We start from the raw sequence: 27,769 nt of genomic DNA, 5'->3' as shown, positions 1-27,769 counted from the left end.
GGCTTTACTAAGGCTTTTGACATAAACCTCCGCACAACTTGCACAAATATTTTTGAGATGAGCTTTTATCAAACATTCTCTTTACATACTACAAAGCCCACTCCAAATGTCTATATGTATGGATCTCAGCTCAAAATAGAAGTAAAATAAAAATGAATTTTACATATTTTGTTCAAATATCGATTTTAATAAGTAACTCTCTCACCTGCTTTTAGTCTAAACATAATTATTCTGAGATACATATTTTTTTCCTGCCTGTTTCTTTCTGCAGTGGGGTAAATTCACATTGGCTTGCATAAAGATTCAAGCAAAACTGCATTGAAAGTGGGTTCTATGGATTCGAAGCCAAAAATGTGAAAATTAGATAATGCTTTTTCTTGGTTATTGTCTGCCATATCATCTGCAAAGTTGTTATACTATTTGAAGCGTGTGGGGAGAGCAACATAAATAATCACTTCAATCATCATTTTTCCACACGAATAACCCATTGCATGCTGTGACTTGTCTCCGTTTGTCATGTGAGTGACAGCACTGTCTTCCAGGGAGCTGAAGTTCTCTCTGTTGTGCAGTGTTTCATGAACATCGAAGACAGCGTGACATTTCTTTCACTTCGCATGGGAAACATGTTGACGCATTTATTTTAGTTAGCCAGGGAGCCTTTGTCTTTCATCTCCTGTATGTTGTGGAACAGGAAGATGCAAGGAGTATAGGTAAGCTCCTGACATCCACTGAGGACAAGTATTTTATTAGTAATGAGCTGGAGTTGCATCTACGTATGGTATTGCTTCCAGGTATAGCAATGTCAACAGTTTTAAATCCCTTTAGGATTTTTCTTCTAAACTTGATAAATCTAATTTTCAGTTGCAGATGGAAAGCATCAGACTGCTGGGCACTTGGAATAACATTGGTTCTTTCCATTTCTCAGTCCTGAATTCATGACTGCTTATATACATTTTAATGGAAAACCCAATATGTACTGGTTTCAGGAGGAGATGTAGCTTAAGGGCTCAGGCTGTCTGCAGAGAGTTTTCTAACACTTAAGTTGCTTTTTCCCTACAAACTCAGTTTGGAAGGGGTGGGGGGAGAGTGTTGATTTTATGCTTGCCCTTTCTTTTTCTCTTATCCTTTGGGGCTTCAAATATAGGACTGATTTGTTTTATTTCCTTCTCTAGAGGCAAAAAAGATGCCTTATTTTCATTGACCTCAATAGAAATTGTATACTGTTTGTTTCTGAGCTGCCTTTTTTTGTCGTCGTTGTTAGTTGGTTTGATTTGATGTGTTTTAAGTCTCTTCAGAGTTAACCTTGTTTTGTTTTGTTTTTTGCCCCCCCGCCCCCCCATTTTTTCCTTTCTCTTAGTCGGGGAAAAATAAACTCCCTATATTCTTTAGGTAGGGCCATAGCTGAACAGTTGGCTTTTTGCTGTTCTGGATTTCTAGGTAAGGGAACATCATCCTTTGCATAACCTTCTGTGTAACCCTTTATCAGTGCTAGCTAATTACTCCACTTGCTTTTGTTGTGGGGAATCTGGCTTATTCAGAAGGAAACTTGTTCTTCAATAGTCACGTTGGTCTATTCTGGTTTTAGCTGGATGTTATTTTGCCTCCTGCCTATTGCGAAGAAATAGGCTTAGTGCACATTGATCTTGCTGATAATTCCAGTGCAACAGGCAGCTCTGGGAAGGTCATGCTCATTTTGACCATTCTTATATGTAACACTTGTGGGATGGATAATGGGAAACAGTAGTTTTGATGTCCTTCACAGAGATGTCTCCTCCTTTTACTTGATTTAAAAAAAGAAAAGTGTGAATTTGTGTTTCCAGAAACTTTTCCAAAGTTTGCCTCTGGAGTAAATACCGTTCCCTTTCACCCTGTGATCCCGAAGCCTCCATGTTGTTCCTGATATCTATTTCTGGCTTGTAGTCAAGTTTATAAGGTGCAAACCCTTTCTGAGCGGAGGTGGGGGTGGCGGGCTTCTTTCTGTCTTCTTTAAATAAAGGAAAGGAATGGGAATTAGACTTGTGAAACTACGGGCTACTGTGAGATGACCTGTGGAGTGATATTATTTTCGGCCTCCTGCAGATGCTATTTCATCTACATGTGGATGCATGTATGCAGATAAAAACAATGTGTGCGGAAACCCACCATCATTTCTGGTTTTGCTACGTTCTAATTTCTGTATGCATTTTCAGCTTCTTTCTTCCTCCGCTTCCTCTCTTTTTCGCAGCTTGGAGAGAAAAAGAATTCCTTGAAAACATTACCTTGCTGCGGCTCCCCAGTCCCTTCCGAGGTGCTGCTTTACCTCAGTGATGGGTTTTCTCGTAGGTACTCCTGCAAGCTTGGTCAGAGAGAGCTGGGAGTCAGGTACTGAAATATATCAGAAGTGGGGATAACTGGTGCAGCAGAGTTTTTCTGCTTGCATGGGGCCTCTCAAAGTTGTGACAAATCCTTCCAGGGTTTTCATTCTGTGTTTCTTATGTTTTGTTTTGTTTACTTTGGAAAAGACTAGATTGATTTCCCTGGGGCTGCCAGTCCTAGAGTAAGGGAAGTGAACACCGTGAAGGCACTAGCTGTTCGGCCTAGAGATTGCATGGCTGTTAAAAGACAAAAAAAGATGAATCATTCCTCACCGGGATGGAAAGGAGCAATGGAAAGGAGCATGTTGTACTTTAGCCTGCCTGTGCTGGGGGGTCCTCCTCTAGCATCATTCCCATAGTATGGGAGACCCTGTAGGATTTATGCAAGTTTTATAAAAGCTGTTTGAAATGTGAACAGTCTGTTACGAAGATGGCACATGAAGTGATGGAGAAGTAAAAGGTATGGTAAAAGTTTACAGTTGAAGATTCCCAGAAGTTATACTTCAGTTTATTTAAAAAAAAAAAAAAAAAAAAAAAAAAAAAAAAAAGTCACAATCACCCAAGACTGATTCTGGTTTTGAGCTTTTTAATGACTATCTGTATAGGGAGAGCAGAGTGATGTTCCTGGCTTGAATTAAAGGAAATTAACCTAATGATGGAAGAAGCTGGAGAGAACCAGAGAAACTGCTCTAGTGGCCTTGACCAATGCTGGAAATAGACTGCCGCTGTTGTAGTAGCGGCTCGTACATGAATAGATGCAATATTCACCTTAAGAGGAGCAAGCTATTCATGCTGAAGGCGACAGAGTTTAGAAGAAGTACATGCATGATCTGCATATCAGTCACCGTGAAGTATATACTTTCTCACAGAATGATCTGGACATGTAGACAGCGACTTTGGCCTCATTGCTATAGTCTTGAGCCTCTACAGTCTGCCGTGAGATGAACTGTTAGAAACCTAGGGCCTGATGCAGCATATGAGACAATTTTATTTGTACCTTAAGAAAGTTGAAAGTTAGCAAGCCAGCAGGACTGAGTGTATTAAATTGTAGGCATCATGTTGCAAACTTTTACCAAGCTGACTGCCATGTTGTGCCAATGTAAATTTGGTTTAGCCCTCACTGACATTGATTGAGAATAAATGGCCAGTTAGAATATAGGAATATAGAAGCTGGTTCTTCTTCTTTTTTTTTTTTTTTTTCTTCCTCTTTTCTCTGCACAGCAAATCTGAATGACTCCTTAGAACAGTCATTTGCAAGCACTATTGGCAGAAGCATTATCCTAGTTACTGGTAGGCTAAGGAGTATAAGCTAAGCATTTATCCACCTAATTTACTTCTTTAGATGCATCTGCATAGAATTTTGAGCCCCCAAGTTCTAAATGTTCACCACAATGGATTGTTTTTTGTTTGTTTGTTTTTGTAGCTTTTGGAAACTTATGGTATGAATCTCAGGTCCCCCTTTAAAGGAAGAGAAGGTGTTCAGCCTAGTTGAGAAGTTTGAAATTGTGTATTGGATGTAATAGCAGAACTCAAGAAGGCTAGAAAACAAATCTGCTAGCAAAAAAGGATGATTATGGAAATACCTACATGGTCTCATTGAATCACATTGGAGGATAGCTGATAAAGTATGCTGTCCTTTGCACTTGGCCCTTATCTGTTCCCCAAGTCAGAACTGATTTCTCTCTTGTCACTACTTATCATGCTTTCTTATCCTTACAAGAAATGCCTAGGAAATCAATTAATGAGGTACTCTGTTCCAGGGCATAAACATACCTGCTTTCCTAGTCTGGTCTTCAGGGAACTGAATGATGCTTGATTATAAAATTACAGAAAAATTCAGGTTGCAAGGGACCCCTGGAGGTCATCTGGTCCAATCCCCTGCTCAAAGCAGACCAGTTAGGCCAGATTGTTCAGGGCTGTGTCTATTTGAGTTTTGAATATCTCTGAAGATGGAGATTCCACAACCTCTTCTGATGCCCATTCCAATATGTGACCACCTTCATGGTGGAGGAAAAACAATTCTGGTATCTAATTGGAATTTCTTGTCTGGCTTGTGTCCATATTCCCTTGTGCCTCTTATCCTATCACCACACACTTTTGAGAAGAGTCTGGCTCCATCTTCTCCATGCTCTCCCATTAGAGTGTTGAAGATGAGAAAAATTTCTCCCCCGCCCCTTGGCTTTCCTTTCTTAAGGGTGAACAAGCTCAGTTCTCTCAGCCTCTCCTTCTACCTCATGTGCTTCAGGCTCCTGACTAACTTGGTGCTCTTCAACTGAATTTGTTACAGTGCATCTGTGTCTGTCTTGTATCAGGGAGCCCCAAACTGGACACAGTACTCCAGATGCAGCTTTACAAGTGCTGAAAAGAGGGGAGGAATTGCTGCTTTTCCTTGCTGACTATACTTTTTATATAGTGCGGAGCTGGCCTCCTCTGCCGTAAGGGCACACTGCTAACTCGTGTTCAATTTGTTGTCCACCAAGACTCCTGCATCCTTTGCTGCAAAGCTGCTTTCTAGCCTGTCAGCCCCCCTACTTGTACTGTTACACGGGGTTATTCCATCCCCAGTGCGGGACTTTACATTTGCATTGACCTTCATGGGGTTTCTGTCAGCCCATTTCTTGAGCCAGTCTGAATAGTAGCCCTGTCTTGTCCGTTACACTGAAAGTCGCTCTGTGCAGGCTGTTAATAAGATATTAAACAGTATTGACCCTGGTAGCAATCTTGGAGAGACTCCTGTAGTAACTGGTCGCCAGTTGGACTTTGTATACTGGCTGCAACCCTTTGAGACCAATGGTTCAGCCAGTTTTCCACCCATCTTCTCATTTGCTTACCAGTGCACATCTTGCTAATTTGTTTGTACGGATTATATAGGAGATTGTCACAGGCCTTGCTAAAGTCAAGCTATGCCACGTCTTCTGCTCTCTTGTCCACAGACCCAGTCATCTCATCACACAAGATGATCAGATTAGTGCAACGCAATTTGTTCTTGGTAAATCCAAGGTTTTTCCATATTGTTGTCCTAGCCTGCCACCTTCCCTCTTGAAGAATGAAAAGTTTGACTGTTTGGTCTCTAAATGGCTCATTCCTGAGCCTGGTCGTCTTTTGACTGGGGGAGATGCTTGCCAGTTCCAGCTCTAGAAAGGAAGCTGAGGTGAAATCCTCACCTGTACCTGCCCCTTAGCACACCTAGTTATTACTTTGACTGGATGGCTCTGAGGACAAACTGTCTTCGATTGGACTGACTTCATGTGGACATTCTTTATTAACCTACTCTGGGAGATCTCACAGATCCTATTTGTAACTAACCTTTTCGTATTAGAGAAAGGTATCTTTTGTATGTGGCAGTGCCACTTTGAAACTGGAATTGTTGACTAAGTTTCCTTATGTGCCATAAGTTGTCTTTGGTTGCAAAGTTAGCTTAGCTTAACTTCCTCAAAGTTTACCTGGCTTCAGGAAGATGGCCACTCTGTAAAAGAATAATGGAGCTTAGCTGAGCAGAGTAAATGGTATTGTATTTACTCTTCATAATGGAGTTCGTATTCAGTTTCTAGAGTGGGTGTCCTAAAGCTGACCTAACCTAAAGAAATGTTTTGGGGCTAGACAGGAAGTGGGATCTCAGAACTGCCCTGACTTTACTACTCTGTTTGAAAAGTGAAAATAGGCTTTGTACTTTCCATGCAACCTTGGGCAAGGTATCATAGACTTGCCGTGACTCATTTTTTTCCCATATGTAATGGACTAATAGCATTAGTCCGATTCTTATCAGGGTTGTGAGGATATATCCAATAAAGATGATAAAATATACATATGGTCAAGTGGTGAACTATGTGAATACTTTAGATAAATGATAATGTAACATTTTTCATTTGAGCTTCCCAGAATAGATAGTACACTGGCAATTTAAGAGGCAATTCCATGCATGTCTCATCTGCTGTAGTGGCAGGTTGCTATTGAGAAGTGATGCCTGGCCTCCTGAGTTGCAGGGTCTGCCACCTTCTTTGTACTGCTGCTGGTGGTCATGTCAAAGGCTAAGCTGGTCAACTTGCTGATTTTGGCAGGAAATTCCATGCCCCTCCTCCCAGATGGAATGCTAGCTTTCTGCCAGGTGAGCTAATTCAGCAATCATGTTGATGCAGAGTGAGCCAGGTTTGACATGGGGGAAGGAGTAAGGGCATGAGGAGAAGAGGAAGGGAGCTGATCAGAAACATCACTCTTGGTGGTTGCTGTCCTCTGGGTTGGTTAAAGTGCAAAACAAAATAACACCTTTGGGGATGCATTTGACTTCATCATGGCCTCTTATAGAGAGAGCATCCTTTCTAGGCCTTCTTCTCTTTCAGAGTAAGAACCCCGACTCCTAGGGCCCAAGGCTGCAGACTGTTGCAATGCAGAGTATCTGAGGAGGGATTACTTCAATTTACTGTAACTTTGTCTCATGTCAATGTCAACAGTAACAAGCTTTCATAAAATAAAATTCTACTTGCTTGGATCAAAAGCATTACAGAGAGAGTATTTCCCAAAACAGCAAGAATATATTATTTTTCTAGACCAGCCTTCTGTTTTCTAGGTAGGACTCTAGCTTGCTTGGACATTCTTGGATTTAGAAAATGAGGCCACGAGCAAACAGGAGGGTATCATCAAATTGCTGAGAGTGAATTACATGTTAGCATTTTGTTAGTATGAATTCCTAATGTAATTCACCAGTCACTTGACTTCCTATAGAAAATGTTTCTTATCTTGCTCCTTTAAGGAGTATAATCATTAAAACACTCAGACAGGTACGCATGACATACACTGCTATAACTCTTTTATAGCATGACTGCTCTTTGTTTACTCTGTGTAGCCATACCTTTTCACAGTGAGTTAGGAGATTTATTCTCAAATATTTGGGGAAAAAAAGTGCAAAATGTTATTGGAGACAGAGGAAGAAAAGACTTATGTCAAGGACTGTGAATCTGCTGACACAGGGAATGCTTTGAATAATGCCTCAGTCGTGTACAGTCTTAAGAACATCAGGTGGAAAAAATGATGTAGAAATGCAAAATCCTGATTTGCTGGCTGTAACTATTAAGGATTTCATGCACCCTTTTAAAAATATATATTTAGACTCCTCCAGAAACTGAGAAATGCAGACATGTCATAATTATTCTTTCTTATATTTGAGAATGAAGGGAACAGTGTAAATGTCTCTGTGGAGCACATAGGCTAACCTCTGAGCTGCTCTCTAATTTAATACCATATGAAAAAATATTGAACACAGTCAAAGCTTTGTATGTGGGTTCTGCTCATGGAATAAACAGTGTAAAATATGCTTGTTTTGCTAGGTATCTTAGAAATTCCTGAAGAGAATCCCTGGGGGGGATAAGAGAAATCTAGAAACCTGGGGTATGAGGAGGCAGGAAGCTGAAGGCAAGTCTGGGGAGAGAGCTGCTGCAGGTGAGTTCACTTCTGTGCCTGGAGCTTACAGGCTTCATCTTATTCAATAGTTGAGCAGCATACACTGCTGCGTACCGTCCCCTTGAGTGGGACACTTGCGTAATATTAATGTGAGAAAAATCTTGCTGGTCAGTTTGACCCAGCTTATGCAGGTAATCTCAGCTTCGGGCAGCTTGGTTGTTTCCATCCCCTGAAGGCATCCGGATGCAAATCCAAACTGCCATGCCAGGGTGAGGGGCATCTGCTGTACCAGCACGTGGTGAGCAGGAGTCCGGCCACCAGCCTGGGAAAGCTGGCACTGAGAGGACAGGGAACATACTGAAGCAGCGCTACCCCATGCCGCAGGGTTGTCACCGCTGCTGCCTCCTGGGCTTCATGTGCCTCTTCCCCCCTGTCCGGAATGGGACTTGCAGCTTGTGATAGGTGTTAAATCAAATCTCAACGAAACTGAGCAGAGCGTGGCATGTGGAAATTCAAATATATAGCTGCATTTGTGCTTGACCAAATCTGTGAAAATAAAACAACTAATCATTTCATTTTTCTCAAGTAACTGGAGTAATTATTTAGAACAACGAGCAGTCTTTGACACAGTTATTAACACCTTCAGTTTCATTTCTATGCAACTTTAAAAATTTTTTTTTTTTTTTTGTGAAATTATAGCCTACATATGCAAACAATGTAACACAGAGACCTCTTAACTAATAGCTATTGCAGTGGTGCAAAACTACTGAAAAGGAATACATGTAATAGATACATTCTGAGAAAGAGTTGTATAAGATATAAAGGTTGATTTGCAGGGAAATGTGAAGATTAAAAAGAAAAATGGTGTAATGTAGTATATGTACTTGCCATCAGCTTTTATAACATGTTTTGTAATTGGATCACTGGAAGCAGGCCCATGAAATATATTATTTTCTTAAGTAAATCACAGAAAACAGGAGTAGAAGGAGCAGGAAGAGTTCGTATAGTACATGCTTATGCCCCAAGGCAGTATTAACTGTAACTAAGTGTAATAGTTACAGATAATGTTACCTTTTAAACTTCGGGATAAAGAATGAAAATAAGTGGCTACTGGTATGAAAATATTTAGAACTTACAATTCTGTCTTTCATTTTCCCTTCCAGAATTATGACCATTTTATCTAGTCTTTTTCATTACAGTTTGTATAAAAGAAATGTAATAACACTGTTTGCTAACAAATTTACCAAATCTCTGTGGTTTATTATTAATGCATAATTTTTTATGCTTACACGTACTGTTTTATCTTCAACTAAGTTAAAGAAGTTCAGTTCAAAGAAAGTGCTGCTGCTTGAACACAAATGTAGCCTGCAATATAATTGCATTAGGATTATGAAACAAAGCAGGTGCACAATTTTTCCTCTCATAGAATATAACGTAAGTGTGCCCTAACCATTGATGTGTTTTTCTGGTAGGCTGCCTAATCTTCCTGTCTCCTTGTGCTTGTTTATTTCTCTGGGACATGATCCAAAGCCATTGAAAAGTTGCTATTGATTCCAGTGAACTTGGGATCAAGGTTCTTAAAATTCTCGATTTTAAGCTCTGCAGGAAAAAATGTTGATGGCTTATGCAGCACTGATTACTGTGAAGACCTTGTTTTGAGGTCTTTAGGCTGTGCTTCATTAATAATTGTGTATTTAGCACAGATACTGACTTGTCTTAAAGTCCTGTAGCCTGACACAATTTTAAATACTGAGACTGTTTTTGTAAAATAGATTATAATGTTGTATTACAATTGCTTTAGGGTTTTTTTTTTTTAATTTAAACATTAATGTGCTGCCATATGCTTGTGGTATATGTTTTCTTCTGTAGCAGAAAGAAGAAAAACTGTATAATAATAGAAAGCCATGTTTTACATGAGCTATAAGCCAGAAACCTCACATAATTAAATGATGTGTTTGCAGAAAATAAACATTATCTTTTGCACTTTGTCCATCAGAAAATGCATTTTGATCCAAGCAGGACAGGTAGTTTTAAATACCTTTGGAAATAAGCAATGCACTTCTGTGAGTGTGCATGCTGACATAAGCAAGTACTATTTTGTGATTTAAGAAAAGAAAAGGTGACAAAGATAACTGCTCTGCCTTCCTGCCACCTCTTCAGAAAACCTACCTTGAGCTCACAGAGTGATTTACTGTTTAGGTTCTGTACTGCTTGTCATCTGGGGCCTAGTGTTTTCAGTGCCTGCACATTAGGAGTGCTGCAGAGTAGGCAGTCGTCGTGCAGTGTGTGAGGAACAGCATAAATCAGAGTATATTCAGAGAACCATTGTGAGGACTGCACTTGCATCCCTCAGCCAGATAATTCTATCGTTTCCTTCCATCTCTTTTTTTTTTTTTTTTTTTTTTTTTTTTGGGGGGGGGGGGAGGATTGTAGTTATTGAGTCAACATTTTTCAGTCAGATGCTGAAAAAGCAACTATTGGTTTTTAAAGAATCATTATCTATCAGCAATTTAGTTTTTGTCTAAATAAGACTGGGGACTAGGTAAAATGTGTCAATACAGTAATTTGTAGGATGGTTGACTGCTCAGCTTGGGTGACGGATATACATACAACGAGTATGCTTTCCCTCTGAAACCTGTGAAGGTGTGTAGGCATTTATGGTCAATATTTTGGTTCTGATAGCAGTGCAGGTGCAGAGACGTGGCTATGAGGCTACAGCATGAATAAGTATCCAGAGACTTGGATGGATACAGTGGACTTGGCTTCACAGATCACTGAGACCGAGCTGGTCAAGTTACAGGCTCACTGTGTGATTGAGCTGCATTTTGTAAATGCAATATGAATGTATACTAATCCCGTGAGAGTTGAATTACTTGTTTGAGAGCATGTGGAAAAAGTTGGAGGTTTTGTTCTTATTTTTAACAGTGTTATTACTGTATAATGGTGGTTACTGTTCTCTACTGAGATTAGGGCCTCTTGTGCTGTGCAGTGTACAAAATGAGTGAGAGACAGGTCTTTCCCGAAAGCTAAGGAGACGAAATAAAGGCGCAACATGACAATTTGTCTTGCTCAGTTATTGGCTTAGCAGAGAATTGGAATTAGTTCTCTGCCTCCCAGATCGGTGTTCTAGCCACTATATTTCAATTTTTGGCATGTCTTTTTTTAATTGTGAGTGTCTGTAAATTGAGACACCCTGGCCCCAGTTTTCACCTGTCCCTGACATTTGCACAGACTATGTCTACTTTAGCAAATAGCACAGAGTAATAGAAGCAGATCTGTAGAGCAAAATATTTAGTGCTGTGGACTGAGTGTCGAGAATATCTGCATTTGAGAGGTTTAAACAGGATTAGCTCTAGTCTAGTTCAGTTCACTGAACATCTATTAGCAGTTGTTGAGTATTTGTTGCGCTCCTGAAACAAGCCTGCAGGTTTAATTTAGTCCAGGTAAGTCCAATTTGCTTATTCCTAGACCATTCCAAGAAAAAAAACTAAGTGTGGGTGGTCAGGAGACTTGCTTCAAAAGTATGGTTTTGAAGCAAGCTAAAATACTAATGTAGTCTTACCCATCATATAGCCAAACATATATGCTCTTCAGAATAACCAAGTAGGGCTAAAGTTTGCGTAGTAGCCCTCATAATTGCACTTCATAGAGTTGAAGTTTTGGTTCTTGGGTTTTTGGAGCTGGTTTCGTGTTTTTGTTTTGTTTTTTTTCCTACACAAATAGATTCAACTTTCTTCTCAAATCAGGCCTAAATTAGCTGGAAGTTCTCCAGCGTTCAGAGGTGTCAGCAAAGCTTTGACAGTATGCTATGAAAGTAGCCAGAAGAGGTTTGTAGAGGGAGTAACTACTTTTCAAGACTCTGCTTTTTGTGAAGGAATCAGCTCCTTTGCTGTTGAGACTAAGAGCAAACCCAAACTGTAAAGTTTTTTTTTTCTTTTTAATTATGAAGAAGGAAAATGTAGAGATCCTTTTCGATGGTATTGTGCATACTGTGGAACGTGGCCCTAAGAAGAGAGGTGAAAAGGTGTGTTTCTCATAGTTACAGTCTGTTGTCTGGGAAAGCAGAAAGTCCCCAAAAGCCAGGGTAATGTAGCCATAAAGTAAGATAAAGACAGAGTGGAGAAGAGGTGCCAGCACATACCTCCAAATGTTAAGAGATCAGAAATATGATCCAAATATAGTTTATTTAACTGTAAAGGCAAAGTAAAGCAAAAATAAAAGATTTAGATCTCTGGAAAGAAATTTGCAACTCTGTCTAGGCTGGTTCATATTTTGTACTATTTTCTGTAGACTATGTTGACGTGCTGTGGCTTTGTCTCCAGTTAGTGGTCAAATCATCTGTAGCAGGTTCAAAGACTGCTGTTGTCTTATGGAAGTGACTCAAAATATTGAGCAAGCTTTATACTGTTAGCTGTAGAAATGTTACATCTAATCCTTGTAAATAATGAGAATAGTTGCATTCCCTGTTTTTCCCAAAGAAAAGAATTATCAAGGTAAAAAGAGCTTTGTATAATATACAAAGCATTTTAATTGATTTGGCAGTTAAATCTGAGCACCAGATCTTTCAGATTCCTCATTCAAACAGCGGAGTTGTGTGTCCAATGAGACAGTAATGCCTTTGGGGACAAGCTTCTCCGTGTTGTAAAGCAGTGAGTGTGCAGCTGCAAGGTGGAGGTGGCTCCATCCACATTTACAGCTGTTCTGCTCTCAGCCTTGTAGATCTGGGAACCCCCAATATGAGCTATTGGGGTCTGCTCCTACTGAAGTTTATCCAAGATGAAGCTGAAAGGAAGATCAATGCACTGAAAGATAATGCAGAGAGCACTGTGGCTACTATTCTTGGTGGGTTTTTGTGTGTGTGTGTTTTTAAAGGCACTCCCATGTTTAGTGACCTTTTTCCTTTTTTTTCCCCAAGTTTTCAGGCCTTACTCTTTCAATGCTTTAGGTGTTTTTAGCTCCTGCTGACTTATCTGTTGCCTGTACTTTGTGGGCCCTATTTTATATACAGGTAAAATAGTTTACTTTTGCCTAGCTTCAGTCAAGACACTGATCTGGCAAATGTAAGTGTTCAACATGGCTGATATATATGTGGTATGTAATATTTTTGTAAGGCATTCTTCTTAGTCTGCATATTTTTTTTCTTTTCCCTGCAATTTGAAACCTAGTAATTCTAAACAGTTTAATTCAACTGCCTCTTCAGGAATGCACTAGATTCGTGAGTCAGTAGCAAGAAGCAGCAGTGCTGTGATTTAATTGCAAGATTTCAGAAATAGAAAGGAGAGGAGTTGGCCATTGCTCAACAGTGTTTTGTGCATCACCTGGGAAAGCATGTTCTTAGTGTTTTGCATGTAAGCAAATGGCATCGGGTTTTCATTAATGCGGAGGGTATTAGTCTCGTCATACAAAGAGCCATTGCCCATAGGAAAACGGGAGAGGCTTAAGATGACTTTCTGCCATGTGTGGCGTTCTCTCTGTATATTCCTCAGCCCTTAGTTTTTTCAAAAGTGATTTTTCTCCTGACAGTTCAGGCTCACACTCTTCATCAGATCAAAGCCATATTTTTCAGTTGCATAAACAAGTGAAACACAGCCGAAACTGCTGTGGCAGCACGTGACACACTGGCAAAGAATTTGGCCATAAAAGGATACCCAGGTCTTGAACTGGCTCTTGGGACTAATTTGAAATACCTTAAAGTCTTTAGATGGTTAAACCATTAATGAACTTAAGCTGTGCCTTCAGTTCAGCTTGACCGGTAATAAGTTCATTAAGTTATTCATTACCCTACATTAAATTTCTGAGCAGTAGCTTTCAGCAACACTGCAAAAATGTGAGTATTGATCTAAATTACTATAAATGTCTGTTATTCGTTTCTTCCTCTGCCAGAGCAGTATAATGACTGTACACGCCAGGCACACGTTATAATCTTGTTCTTGCGCTTCTGCGTACAGTGTTTTTAAATCTCTACTCAAGCACTGTTCAGCTGTCCAGTCACTTCCTGCTAGCCTGGAGAAGAACAGCTTCCAACCAGATGACCATCTTTTGTCTGGTAGATGTGTGCAGGTAAATGGAGCTTCTTTTTTGTTGCTGCCTTATTGCTATTTCATTTCCAAAGCCAGCGATGTTTCGGATGCAAGGAGCAAAGCTGAGAATGTTCATGTGTTACTTTACATCTGGTTTTAGATCATTTACTTCTCCATATTGTCTTTTGAATTACTATCAACTCTATCTTTGATGGCTCAGGGAGATAGCAACATTGTCCCTAATGTTGAGGCCTTGCAAGTGCATAATGCTTCCTATGTTGTCCAGCTTGCTGCCCTCTTCCTTTCTCCTGGAATGAAAATCAGCTTTGTTGGAAAATACTTGGTATAAATCATTCACAGATCTGTGGTGGGAAGCAATGTGACTCTCCAAGGCCATATTTTATGTGCTCGTTAGGTCAAAATTAGATCTAAACCAGCAGGTTATTGATCTGGTTGCATGTATGTTTGCTTTGAAGTCTATGGCTGTTGGACTGGCAGTTCTGTCTATCCCTCTATGGAGTGACATTACCTCACTCTCACCAGCTTTTTTATTTTAAAACCATCAATTTTCCAAGTTTGTCACTAAGCAAGACTCTTGACTTCACTTTTCCATAGACAGGAGCCCCCACACCACTCAGGACAATGGTCTTTCCTTAAATGGACTTCCCTTTTAAGTTTGGTAAAACCAGTGAAAGACACCTTTCCTGCTGATCTCGCTGTGTTTGCTCAAAATTAGCTTTGGGCAAAACCTCAGCTGCACTGTGTCTCTATCTTTGAAGTAAACAGCCTGTCCCTTAAATCATTTTTTTTTCCTTTTTCCATCTTGGAGAGGATTTCATTCAAAGCAGTTGGCTCAGAAGTTTGTACTTTTTTTCTAGAAGCCTTTCAAAGGTCTTATCACCAAAATCAGTTCTTCACTGTTCTTACTGGTACCCTTAGCTGCAAGTGGACTAGACTATGATCTGCTGCTACCATCAATTTTTCAGATATGCTGTCATTTTCAGGGCCAGTTTCTGTTCAACTGTTTGACCACTCGCTGTGTCCCTTCCCAAGATGTTACCAGGTTTTGCAGTCTGCTGTTTCTGAAAATGTTCTCATAATCCTTCTCTCACTTTTTCAGAAAGTCATTTTCTCAGAGCACCGAGAAAGCCTTTGGAGTATGGAGGTGTTTGTCCCTGTTGATCTTTACTATTTTGAGTGCCCCTGTTAATCTCTGCTCTAATACTGGTTAACACTTGGGTTTTTTTCTTTGTTTCTTCTTGTTTGTTTGTGTGAGGTAGTTCTTTCTGGGTCTTTCCCACTTTCTTGACTTTTTGCAATGTCTGTAGTACACCTACATGTGGCTACTTAATAACATCTATTTGCTGTTGCTCTTTTGTTTTCTCGCTGGGTAAGCAGAGAGGGTTCTGTGATACCTAGAGCTGCTTTGGTGACTCAGATGACTGTCCTGTTGGACTCAGTCCTGGGCTGAATCCCACAGCATTTTATTTCCTTATTCCTTTAAGCCTATCACTGTCTCCACATTGTATCTTCACAGTTGATCTTTCCCACGGAGATTATACTGGAGAGAATGGTAGCTGATGGGATGACAGGTCAAGGTATATATTAACATTAAGGTATTCCTTGCTGCTTTTGTTCTAGTATCATGGTAAAGGTAATCCTAACCTCACCGATGTCGCTCAACACTGTGCAGGTCCGTTTCCCGGTCAGCCTGTGTTGGAGTTGCATAGTGTGTGGACTTTGCAAGCTTTCACAAATCTGTAGCAGGCATTTGCCTTCTCAGTTTCTTGCTTGTGGCCTGTTTGGAGATGCGTTTAATCAGTGCCACCTCCTTCCCTGGGCCTTCTCACATCTGGTATTTGAAGAAGTGCGGTTCAAAAATGAGGTTTAGCTATTTTTCAGTTCTCTCTTAGAATCACTTCTTTTCCCAAGGACCAGGTGGAGAGGATGGTGTGTTTTTTACAAAGTATAGTTGTTACTGACCTAGTTACATTGGAACAATTTGGTGCTCTCCTGGCCCTGCTGCTTGGGATTGTGCCACCATGTCTGTCAGGTACTGTGTTGTCACCCCAGACTGTGATCCTTGGTCATCTGATGCTTTCCTCTGCATTTTCTTCCCCATGTGATTTTGCAGTAGTACCCTGTGGCTGCCCCTGGGCTTCCTCTGGCATTTTCCCGAGCCATCCTGCTCTGGCGTGTGTCTGTGTACCTGGCACCAGCTTTCTGATGGCAGCTTTGGAGTAACACTGTGATCAAGGCAGTCACAGGCTCAGGTGACCTTCATGTGCGGTAGCCCTATGGTTACACTGAGCCCAGGTGAACTCCTCAGGTGCCGCTCTGCTTGAGCACCTCTCGGACTTCTCAGCTTAGTGGCGGCCACTTCAATCTTTCTGCTGCTGCTTTCCTCTTCCAGCCAAATTTGAGATTGGCATCAGGCAGACCACTGCAGCAGAACTAAATGTCTGTTATAATCCAGGAAAATTATATTATGTATAATTTCACATGGAAACAAAACTGAATTACATCAATGCAGCTAATGTTGTTACTTAGGAGACCCAATACATTAATAATGATTAGCAGTTTTTAAAATTGGCTATTTTTCAGTATATACATTACATAGGCTTTTTTGTATAAAACTCGGTTTTATTAAATAGTCAATAGCATATATTGTGATCATTCTTGCTTAGCTGAATCAAGTTAATTCAAGTGCTTGTTATAAGATGATGACATACTTTCTGTCAGTTCCCTGTATTTGTTCTGCTCCTGGAGAACTGGGCCCTTGCAAGACTGTATCGCCCCCTAGTGGTGAAAGAGAAAGTAGTAGAAAACGCTTGGCAGAAATCAGCTGGAAAGCAAAGGGAAAACGGGAGACTTGCTGATTTATATCGACTGGTAGGCTTTTACGTGCTATTTTGAATATTGGTTAGTGTTTCTTTAGGAATGGTGGCTACTAGGGGAATACTGTTCTAATAGCCATTTTTCTCTGTAATGGAAACGTTTTGTTGGCTGATGAAGTATTACACTGATAAGTTCGATATTTTAAGACTGAGTCCCATCTTCGCTAACACATGTGAAAAAAGGTATTTTTCTTTGGTTAAAAAATAGGCTGAGACTCTTTATTTGGCTTTTTTTTTTTTTTAAGAAATATCTCTTGAGGTAGTTTGCAATGGAAGGATGCTTTGGTGTGAGCATCCTGTAAATGTTGCAAAGCAGTGGCACGTTAAGAATCAGACGGTGACTGATGACCAAAATATCATGACCAAAACTTCAGTTTCTTTAAACAAGACTCCTTAAACTGTTTCTTGCTTCAGGGCATCGTTACGGTTGTGTGCTAGTTTCAGTACCCAGACCAAGGAACGCGGTGCTGGTCCTACTGTTTCAGCTGTGGCTGTGAAGGAGCAGTGTCATCTTCTCCATCACTCTTGATATTTGGGATGGGTGTGAGAGGTTGCCCACCCTTTTGGGGTGGTGCTGGGCCACCCGCTGGTGCCTCCCCCAGCCCTCTGGGGCCTCTGCACTGCAATCTCGGGGCTGGTAGATAGCGAGGGCCTCGTAACTCTGTTTTTCTTTACGAGCTCATGCATTCACAGGCCTGTGAGAGAGGTCTTTGCTTCAGCTCCATTTCAATGCTGTTCTCCAGCTGTGGCAAAGCAGAGGTGCAGGCCTGTGCGTAGCTGGAGCTGGGGTGGTACTGCGCACCCCCTCCCTATAGTGGTTGGCTGAAGCAGCCGGCGTAGTTGTTGTTTCACAGCCCCTGGATATGTTTTCCTTGGGCGCTGAATCAGCGTATCGCAGCGAAGCAGCAAGCCTTGTTTCCAGGCGGCTGGACTCTGGGAGGCAGCACTCATATGTTTTTTCAGCTGCATCTGATAGATATGAAGGCTGCATTTTATTTATTTATTTCAGCATGATGGCATTTCTTCTGTTCTCACCTCTAACATACCCCGTCAGCTTTTCACCAAATAATGGGAAAACGTCTCTGTGAACCTTGTAAGCAGTGTTTGGTCTCAGTGACAGTGAAACCCATCATCCTCTGTGTACTGGCACTACCCATTTAACTAGCAGACACCTGCTGAGCATAGGGCCACACTCCATGCTAGTATGATCTGTGAACTGGCACATCAGTTTAGGGCTGGGTAATACACGCAGTCTTTAGCAAATAGCTAAACTTTTAGGGCCATATTTCATCCCATCGCTACAGCTAAGTAGAGTCTTATTTGGCAAGTATTCTCTGCTGTTCTGTACAGGTTCTTCCACTATCTTCATCACTGCTGTACTTGTAACATCTGAATCTATTTCCGTGGATTTAAATAAAAAATAAAAAAAGTGGGCCAGAATGAGTTTCAAATCTCTACAAGTAGAATTTTCCATAAAAGTTTTATTTGGTGCAGGCCCAGGAGAACTTCTTAAACTTCTGCTTTTCACTTCAGAACATCAGCTGAAGTGTATGAGGCTATGCTTTTATATTATTCCTCCCAGAGCATAGGACTTTCTCTCTTCAGAGTCTCATTGACATGAATCTATTGAATTGTATGAGTGAGGATGTAGCTTATATGTGAGATTTTTGGTAAGGCTTATTGCGAAGTGAAATATTGCTCCCTGTGAGGAAGAATAGCACGTCATTTGTTTTTGTTTTGTGCTAACTGCTAAATTTTATATTCTGCATACCTCAGAGAAGAAACAGATCTGGACCCATTGCTGTTCTGCCTCGCCTTTTTCTTTTTTCTTCTGCACTCTATCTTACTTGCTTGCTCTGTGCCCCTTTCTCTATGTATTCCCAACTTTGCACTTTTTTTTTTTCCAACTTCAATTCCTTTCCCATGTCACCAATGAAATTGATGAGTAGTGGAAAAGCATACTGATATTTACACTTGTGTCACTCAGCTTTGGCTGGTTTAGATTTTTGGAGGCATGGTGAAATCCTTTGTTTCCGAGCCTGTGTTCAGGTGATTTTTTAGCACTGAAAGAACAGCACCTTACTGATTTACATGCAGAGTGCACTTTGGAAATATTGCTTCATAACTATCCTAGATAGAGACTTACTTTTCTGAAACAAAAATGTTCATTGTGCAAAACTAATTGGGTTAATGACAGCCAAAATCTACAACAAGCAGCCAGGATGTTAGAGAGAGCGAGCGAGAGAGCTTATTTTGAAGTAATGGACCTGGTGAAAGAACCTAAATAAATGAAGAAGGTGCTGTCTGAAGTATAATCTTGACATTTGTTGTATTAAAGTAATGTCACAGTAAAATAAAAGAGGAACACAGTTCTTTCTCTCATAGAATATTAGGTCTGGTGGCTCTGGTCGTCTCTTAGGCTCCTATGGAGAAAAGTCGGAAGCAAAGAAACTGATGTTCACTACTAAATCCTTTCTCCTGCCATCGAACCCCTAGCTGGTAGTTTTAAACAGCATTCTGTGTCCTGCAAGCCTTTAACGGGAAATTCCAGAATTCTGTTGTTCAAGTTTATCTGGTCAAGACAGGCCAAATTCCATACTGTAAATATTTGGGCCTGGATTTTAAGCTACTTGGATGCCTAAAGATTTTGAAAAGCCATGTTGTGTTCTGCGCTAGTTTATTCCTTTCGCACTCGTGATGAAATGGGGAAACCTATGTTACTTTTCTGTATAGATCCCAGTTATCCTGATGGATTTAGACCTTTTCTAGGTTTTTTTGAGAAGGAATGGGAAAAATAAGTATTTTATGAATTAGATTATCAGATAATTTGGAGTATTTTGTTGAAAAATTTCCTGGGTTTTGTAGTTATTTCTGAGGTTTTATATTTAGTTTCATTTAATGACTTTTAGAATTCCTGGAGACTTATGTAGCCTAGTTAATCTTTGCCCTGTGAAGTCAAATATAACTGCATGCATGTCTCCTTACCCGTTAGAGTTGTGACTTGTCTTTAGCTGTTTGTAGCAAGATGTCCATGGATCTTTCCATTATTTGTTAGGAACTATGGGGAGAGGAGTGCTACTTATTGAGGTGCAATTTGGACAGGAGGTGGGCTCACAGCATGACCCCCGAAACCCATAACTGCCTGTCCTGTTTGGCTTTGCAGCATCCCAAGCAGATCCAAAATGATTTAACAGGTCTGCATGTAATTTTTTTTCAAGACTTTTAATTTCATTGAATAATTGAAATACTTTGTTTTTCCCACCCTGTCTTGAGATAGAAATCGAATGTCAAAATAAAGTAGTTTCTCCTCCCAGGGCAAGAGTCTCTCTGACTCAGTTCTTTGACCACTTGCTGTTATGTTTGATGCCATTTTAATGCGAGTGTTCAGTCATTGCAGGCTGAAGGCTCTAACATGAAATCTTGTATGCTGAAAAGAACATGAATGCATGAAGGCAAGAACAGATCTGGCAACACATGAGTTATTTTCATCACAAAAACCAGATTACTTTGAATCCAACTTCAGCTTTGTCAGCCAGCCATGTCATGTTTTCCTTAATCATCTAGAGCATTCAGTGAATTCCTTGTGTCTTTCCCTTGGAAAGATCATTGCTTATGAAAAGCTCTCTAAATAAGTGTTTTATCATGTCTGTTAGCCACTTTTCTGTAGGTGGTTAGAGAATGTTAGAGGTTGTATTTGATAACTTCATCCTCATTTTTAAACTGGCCTCTGAAGCATGGGCCATGACAGTTAATCCACTGAGAGAGGGGGAAAGCCTGGCAATACACATTTACTCCTGCGTGAGAGGACTGTAAGCAGTCAGCACACTATTAAGGTAAGGGTTTTAACTTGAACTCAGGGAGATATGATTTCATCTTTAAAAGAGAAATTTCATAGACATGTACAGAAAATTTAAGGTTCCCTTTGCTTGTGGATCCTTTATAAAGTGAAGGTAAAGAAAGGATTTTTTGTGGGTCACGGGAACTTTAAGGTTTGTCTAGATGGGAAAGTCAAGGTCCGCACTTAAATAATTACAGCTATACCGGTACATAATTTTCCCTGTGTGGACACTTCTTTTTTGCAATGTGTGTGTTGGAACATGTTTAAGGTAAACTGAAAAAGGTGCCCTTCTGAAGCAAGAATACTAATGCTAAAGTAAATCAATTAACTTGAATGGGTTTTTTTTGGTTTTATACCTTTATAATGCTTAGTAATGCTTGTTTTGTATAAAAATATCTTTTAGTTGAATCTAGGAGATGATATTTGCACTTGAATTTGGAAGGTGTATGTGCTAAATTTGAGAAGACAGTGACAGAATTTGCTCTGAAAAAACGGTGTATGCATTCAAATAATTCTGAACTCTTAGACAACAAAATGGAAACATCCTGGCATCCTTGACTGAAAGCCAGAGTTGAAAACTGAGAGGTTTGTATGTATGCATCAAGCCATATCACCATGCTCTATAAATGTTTTGTTTAGAAACACATGGGAGCAAGAGTTCACCGCATGTCTTCATATCCAGCATCTGATCAGTATTGCAACAAGTATCTCCTATAAATATAAAGATTTCAGAGTTTTTCCAAAAGAATCAGAGGAAGGACGCCCATAGATTAGCAAGATGGCTGAAAATCTTCAGATAGACAAAAAAAAAAAATTTTTTTTAAAAATACCACCCCCCAAGTGTGATTCATTGCCTTTGAACTCTTTCACAAAATCATCTGCTGAGTATCAGTGATACCCCAATGAAGCAGAGCTGTTAACAGCCTGGCTTACACGGCTGTGTGAGCCGCTTGCTGCCCTTGCCCATCAGGAGATGGAGCAGCGGACACTGCCCAAGGCAGCTCCCACGCCCCGTCCTCCACTGCAACTGCTCAGGGCAAAGTCTCTGGCTTTCTGGCTAAATAGTGAAACCAGTGCCCTATACTGATTTCCTTTAACCTGTCAGCTATCTTGTATCCTGTGGTCCATTCTTATTTTGACATTTTGTCTCTTGGTTTTTAAGAGCCTGTTTTCTCCGATTATTCCCTCTGCCCTCTTAATCATTCTTTCAGTGACTGTTTCAGAGGACTGTACGTATTTCTACTCCACTTGCTATGTTTCGTAAGGGCTTGAACGATGGTCCCTTTCTCTACTTTATTTACCCCAGATAATCTCATCTGCAAATATAATTCAAATTCCATCTTTCTCATGAAGGCTTGCCAATACATTTCTTTATTCCAGACCTTTCTTCTTCAGCCAGAACTGAAGAGAGGTTTGTGTGAATATCTAGCTATTAGCTTAAGCTCAGCATGGTGAAACAGAGCTCCTGTAGATTCTGTACTACTCCTAGATTCTCCTACTACTGCTTTCTAGTCACTCTGGAAAATGACCTAATCCTGTCCTGGTAATGGTGTCCATTTTACAGGTATCGTTTTTACTTTCTCTGTATTCTGGCCTCAAAATAAATTTCAGTATTATTGATGTACAAGTCTTATTTTTCTACGCAGTTTCAAAAATAAGGTCATTCCTGTTTGAACAAGCAACAGAATCTTCCATCCAGCTCTTATGCAACTTGCACACTGATTAGTCCAGTGTTCTTTTCTCTTGCCTTCTTCAAATCATTCTTTGTGCTCTTACACCCATTCAAACAGATCCTGTGAAAATCGTTATTGTAACTGGTTGCAAAGAGAAGGTTGGAAAGGTGTCAGTGTCTTTTTGGAATTTCATTTCTCTCCTTGCACTGAGCATGGTCTTAACTTTTCTGGACCTTTATAACCCACTTCACTGGGGAAACAGCAACTCTATCCTCTGTCATCCTGTCATTAAAATTTTGGACAGTCACTCTTGCACTCTCTCAGTGCAGTGATATGCCTCCTCCTTGAGAGCAACTCCTGGTGCACGTCTCCAAGGTAATCTCCTTATCTCCTTGATCATCTTCTTTAAAACTCCTTTATTGTGATGCCCAAACGGTTTGGCAGTGGTCAAGTTGCTCATATGTTGTTAGAAGTACCTATCAGACTAGCCAGTACTGCCTGACTGGTTCCTTCTGCCTCCCCTCTTACTATGCTGTTGGGTTGTGAGCTCCATTGGGTCCGGGCCGTCTTTGTTCTCCATTTTGTTCTCTATCTAGCACAGTGGCATTCTGGGGTGTCACTGCTAATATTAAGGCTTTTCTAATATTAACTAAGTAATTAATGACAGTTACAGCATGGCAGAGCAGCTTTCTGTGTATGTATTTTTGAGGAGGGGATGGGGGTTGAAATGTATAGTAGAAGTGCTGGTGGATCGTTTTGCTCTTCAGAACTTTCCACCTCGTCTTCACTAGGAAAAGGTCTGTGAAAAACACCCAACAAAGAACAATCCCATTGCAAATAAAAAATGCTTTTTGCTAAACTGAAGGGGTATTTGGCTGCCTTGCAAAAACACTGTGTGTTTTGGCAAAGTTAGGAGCTTTGGCTTAGGAAGATCCATGTTTGGAATAACAGGACGTGTTGCAAGTCAAGATTCAGGTATCTTGGCAGAGCTGTATGCATAATCTGGCATGATGCCTGTCTGCACTGTGCCTAGCTGTAGCAAGTGCTAAAGTCCCTTGTGAACAATATATGAATCTCATTTTGGAGGAGGGGAAAAAAAAAAAAAAAAGAGGAGGAGGGAAGAGGGAGCTAGGATTTATTTTAACATTTAGCGGATATAAAAAACAAGTATCAAGAAGCCAAATATTTTTATGAAGCCTTCGCTGTGCAAATTCTGCAACTTCTTGTTGCAAACCTCTTTATCGCTTGGATTGGCTGATTTCCAAAGCATCAAGGCTAGGAATTGAAGGACTGAAATATAATCAGTGGTGATACATTTTAACCACATAAAACATTCTCTGCTTCCAAAGCCTCGGGTGTCTCTAGTAAGCAGTGCAACAGCTCCTTGCTCCTGGACTCCAGACGGGGGAAATATTGGATCAAAATGGTAAGAAGCTGTTTAGTTTTCACCAGATATAGATTGATACTTTTGAAAAGAATGTTTAAAAGCTGTTGAAGGAATTAGTAGGGAGCAGTATTTAAACCAAATAAGCAGTGTATAAGATACAGTGGCATTATAAATGTTTTGTTGGAAGAGATCAGCAAAGCAAGTTGGTGACAGATATCTTTGGTACTGAACATGTTGTGCAGCTTATATAAAATCTTTTAAAATTTGAAAACACTGCTGACTGAAATTTGATGTAAAATGTGAGCCTGTCTAATGGTTCCTTTGCAGGAGGACAACTGCATTAGCTTTTGTTATAATTTTGCATTAGTAACCACTGGCACAGATGTTGCACATATGAATATAAATAAAAACCTGTGCCGATTGCTTACGCAGGCTGTATGTTTATGTTTTCTTTGTTGTTTAGGAAAAAACAGAGATGCTCTGTAGATTTCTTTGTGACTTTCAAAGAGCTATAAAGACTTTATTTTTCTGGGTTTTCCCTCTGCGAAGACCTGTTAGTTACATTGTGTTTCTCTACTGTAATTGCTGGGTGGGATAAATGACCAAGTAAAACTTTTTTAGGACGGTGATTTTATTCTAAGTAACAACATAAATATTAAGATAATAGAAGTAGATTATAAAATACATAACTGTAAAACTTGAAATTATTGTAAATCAATATCAATGCTGTTAGTAGTTTAAACAATCCCTGGGGGATGCATTAAAAACATTTATTAGCAGTTTTCTAGGCATTAAACATTTGGTGGGGGAAAGCAAATCTTGGGAGTGTTTACTGTGTGCGTTACGGGCAAGACTCGTTCTCAAGACTGGGCTTTATGCATATTTCAATAAGAAAGAACAATCTCCTTTATGGGAACTCAGCCATTCATTTTAAGTGCATACCAGAGTCCAGGAATACATTGATTATGAAATTACAGTACATCAGGGTGAAAAGAAGACAAATTACTAAATAAGCCTGAAGAGTACTGAAATATGCTTACTTGACAGCCCAGCTGATGTGTGGGAAATTATTCTTTTTGTGATTCAAATGGAAGAGGAGAATTTTAGAAGCGCGACTATGCGAATTTGAAAAGTGTACAGCAGATGTGAAACTGTCTGATTTGGTGTTTTTCATTTTTCTTATGTATTTATTGTTGCTCAGCAGTATGAAAATTAGATGTAAGAACTAAAACTATCACTGATGCTTTTTTTACCTTTTTCTATGCTAAGCGGTTTCACAGAGTGAAAATACAATACAGAAGCGAATTATGATAGAGTAAATTATGTTTTCCTGGGCCGTATATTCCAGGTTATGACTGTAAACACAATTGATGCACTAAAGACTTATACTTTCCTTTTCAACATGCAACATAGATTAGAAATCTATAATTCATTGGAGATCAGGCTCTAAGCTTCCTAGAAGTTTTAGTGTGAATCTAAGAATTGTGATTTTTTTAAAAATTATTTTCTTGACCAAAAATGCCCAATGTGTTGAGTATCCAGTATATACTGCTATGATAGAGAAGAGACTTCAGTATAATGCTGTTTATTATCAGAAAACAATGTGCTTATAGTTGATGGTATCTTGTATCTAAATTTTGGTACAGGAAAACATTGGTTAGAGACCTGACTGCTTTTTTCTATTGTAAACACTGAACTTAATAAATGAGGATATATAAACATTCCAGGTGTGTGATTCCCTACTTCTTATGTAAGTCAAATGTAGATATGCTTCAATTACAGAAAATGAAGGAAAACGTATCCTTCTGGAAAGAATAGCACACGCATATTTCCGTGGTATATTTGCTCTGGTAGAGTTTGAGCCAAAGTAAATTTGCCTTATGTCCTGCTTGACATAGATTAATTAGATAACTAGTGCACTCAGTTCCCAAGGTATATATTTCTTTTAGTTTTGATTCCCTTGTCAAGGATCTTGCTTATGTTGTTGAGGACAAAAGCAACCCCTTTCCCACACTGCCAAAAAAGAACCCTTAGTAGGAACCACCTATATATCAAATGGCACAGCAAGTCCAAATGGCAGTGTCTCTTACTTTCTTAAAATGATACACCTTCTTTCAGAATGCAGATTCTTAATGCACTTACAGAAGTCACAGTTGCAAATTGTCAAATGCTTCAGATAACTCGGTTTATTTATTCAAAATAGTTTTTCTATTATTTCTGGTACATGATTTGCAATATTACTTTTGTTCCTTAACCTTACTTGAAAAATTGGAAAGTTACTGCACTGCTAACTTACTTCTAAGGAAGTATCATCTAGGATTAGTGCAGGAGACACTGAGTATGGCAAACTTTAAGTGTCTTGCTGCTAATGCAATATTTGGAAAACTTACTCAACAGTTGGATGCAGCATTCATCCAATATATGTAGAAATGCATTTAGATTAAATACTTTTAATCTTGATGACTAAATAGAAGTCTGATAATCCTGAAGCCTGAAAATGTAATCCTCTATTTAGAGAGATTTACTATAAATACAAAAATGAGAAACTATGTATAGGGGAGGGAATAAGAAGAATGCAGCTTTGTATCTACTATGAATTTGGCTCAAGACTTGATCATATCCTCAGGTTTTACTCTTTTTTTTTTTTTTTTTTCATTTGTTTTTCTGCCACTTCCTTGGCAAAAAAAATAGTGTTTGTTCATTCAGCAGTGGCCTTGCTGGTTCTCATAATGCTACTACTGAACAAATATTGAAGGATTTAATCAAAAAGAAAAAATCTGATGCTCTTTTATTTGTTTATTCAGGCTGGGATGCCTTTGAGCAGGAGGGTAGGACCAGATCATCTCCAGAGGTCTCCTGACTACTCTGTGATTCTGTGAAATACTACTTTGAGGGATATGGTGTAGAAGCAGTAGAGCTTTGTGAAACCATGGATTGAGTGTGTGTTTAGTAGTAACTTACATGCCTCAACCAGCTTTTGGCCCATTTTCGTTTGAGTGATATGCCATAGCTGTGCAACAGGCTGTTCACCTCACCAGTAAGTCCGTGCGCTATACATAAAGTGAAATGTGCTCTTGCATGCTCCATAAATGTTGTTTGTGAAGAATAGGGAAAAGATACCCACTCTGATCTTTAATCGTAGCATAATGCTGACGTATTTCCCAGTATATTGTCATAATAAAATGAGCTTGTGTTTTGAAATCTCAACATCCTTGTTTATGGAGCCTGGATCCTTTCAGTGAACAAAATACGGAAAGAAGCAAAATTTATGCCAGGATTCCCAAACTGGATTTTTATTTTTATTTTGGAAGCAGGTTTCCTTTTCATTTGTTACCAATACACTCTGTAGATGAGGTTTTGCACACTAAAGTCTGTGCTTTAAACTTGCCATTACACCGGCAGTGCACCTTAAAAGGAGTTGCTTTTAGGAAGCTATAAATTATTTACTGTGGTTTGCATAATGTATTAGCATGCCTGCTGCATCGGTGTTCAAGACAGGCTTTTATTCCTTCATGCATGTGATAGATAAAGAAACTATTGAAAAGGGGTGTTTTTAGTCTTAGTCTGTCCTGCTCGCTGGGATTCTTGTATCGAAAGTGAAGGTCCAGGAAAATGAATGCAGGGGAAGAGGTCAGTCTGGTCTCTAGGTGAAATGAGGAATGGGAGCAGCTCCCTGAGAAATAGAGCTAAAGTAAGAATATAGCTGGATAAATATATATTTTCCTTCCTCTGGTTAATGCTCATATTAGAACATTGGCAGTAACGGTTTAAAATTTCAGGCCAAAATTCTGTTGAACATTTATCTTTTAACCGATCCTTTGCTTCACATATCATCATCCTGAAGTTTATGAGCAATTAAGAATAATTGCTCTAAAAAACTAGGGTTGAGACTCACTGTGGACCTTCTATGTAAAAAGTTTGGGATAAGAATAAAGGGTGCTAACAACTTTATACCCATGTAATAGTATGCAGATGGAGGAGGAACCAGTTATGAAGCTGCGCCCTGAAGGATACCTTTCTAGTGCTTGTGCAGGGAGCATGCTGTGGTCTGAACTGAGGCTGGATCATGTGTGGTGGTAGGAGACACAGTGCACAGCTTGGCTGGATTGCCAGGCTTGCTCTAGTGCATAGAGCCATGATGGGAATGTACCATACCTAAAGGAAATCTCCTGCACTTCAGTCTACTGTAAGTCTCAGTTATTTAAA

At 39.7% G+C, this 27,769-nt stretch overlaps 1 protein-coding gene across 3 annotated transcripts in view; it reads left to right on the top strand.

The window, feature by feature from the left end:
• Positions 1-27,769, top strand: part of PLD5 (phospholipase D family member 5) — a 192,567-nt gene that overhangs the window by 12,627 nt on the left and 152,171 nt on the right. The window lies entirely within an intron of this gene.

This window comes from Dromaius novaehollandiae, chromosome 3, assembly GCF_036370855.1.
Source record: "Dromaius novaehollandiae isolate bDroNov1 chromosome 3, bDroNov1.hap1, whole genome shotgun sequence".
Classification (NCBI taxonomy): domain Eukaryota; kingdom Metazoa; phylum Chordata; class Aves; order Casuariiformes; family Dromaiidae; genus Dromaius; species Dromaius novaehollandiae.
The sequence above is the reverse complement of the archived record's forward strand: the minus strand, read 5'-3'. Positions and strand labels throughout refer to the sequence as shown.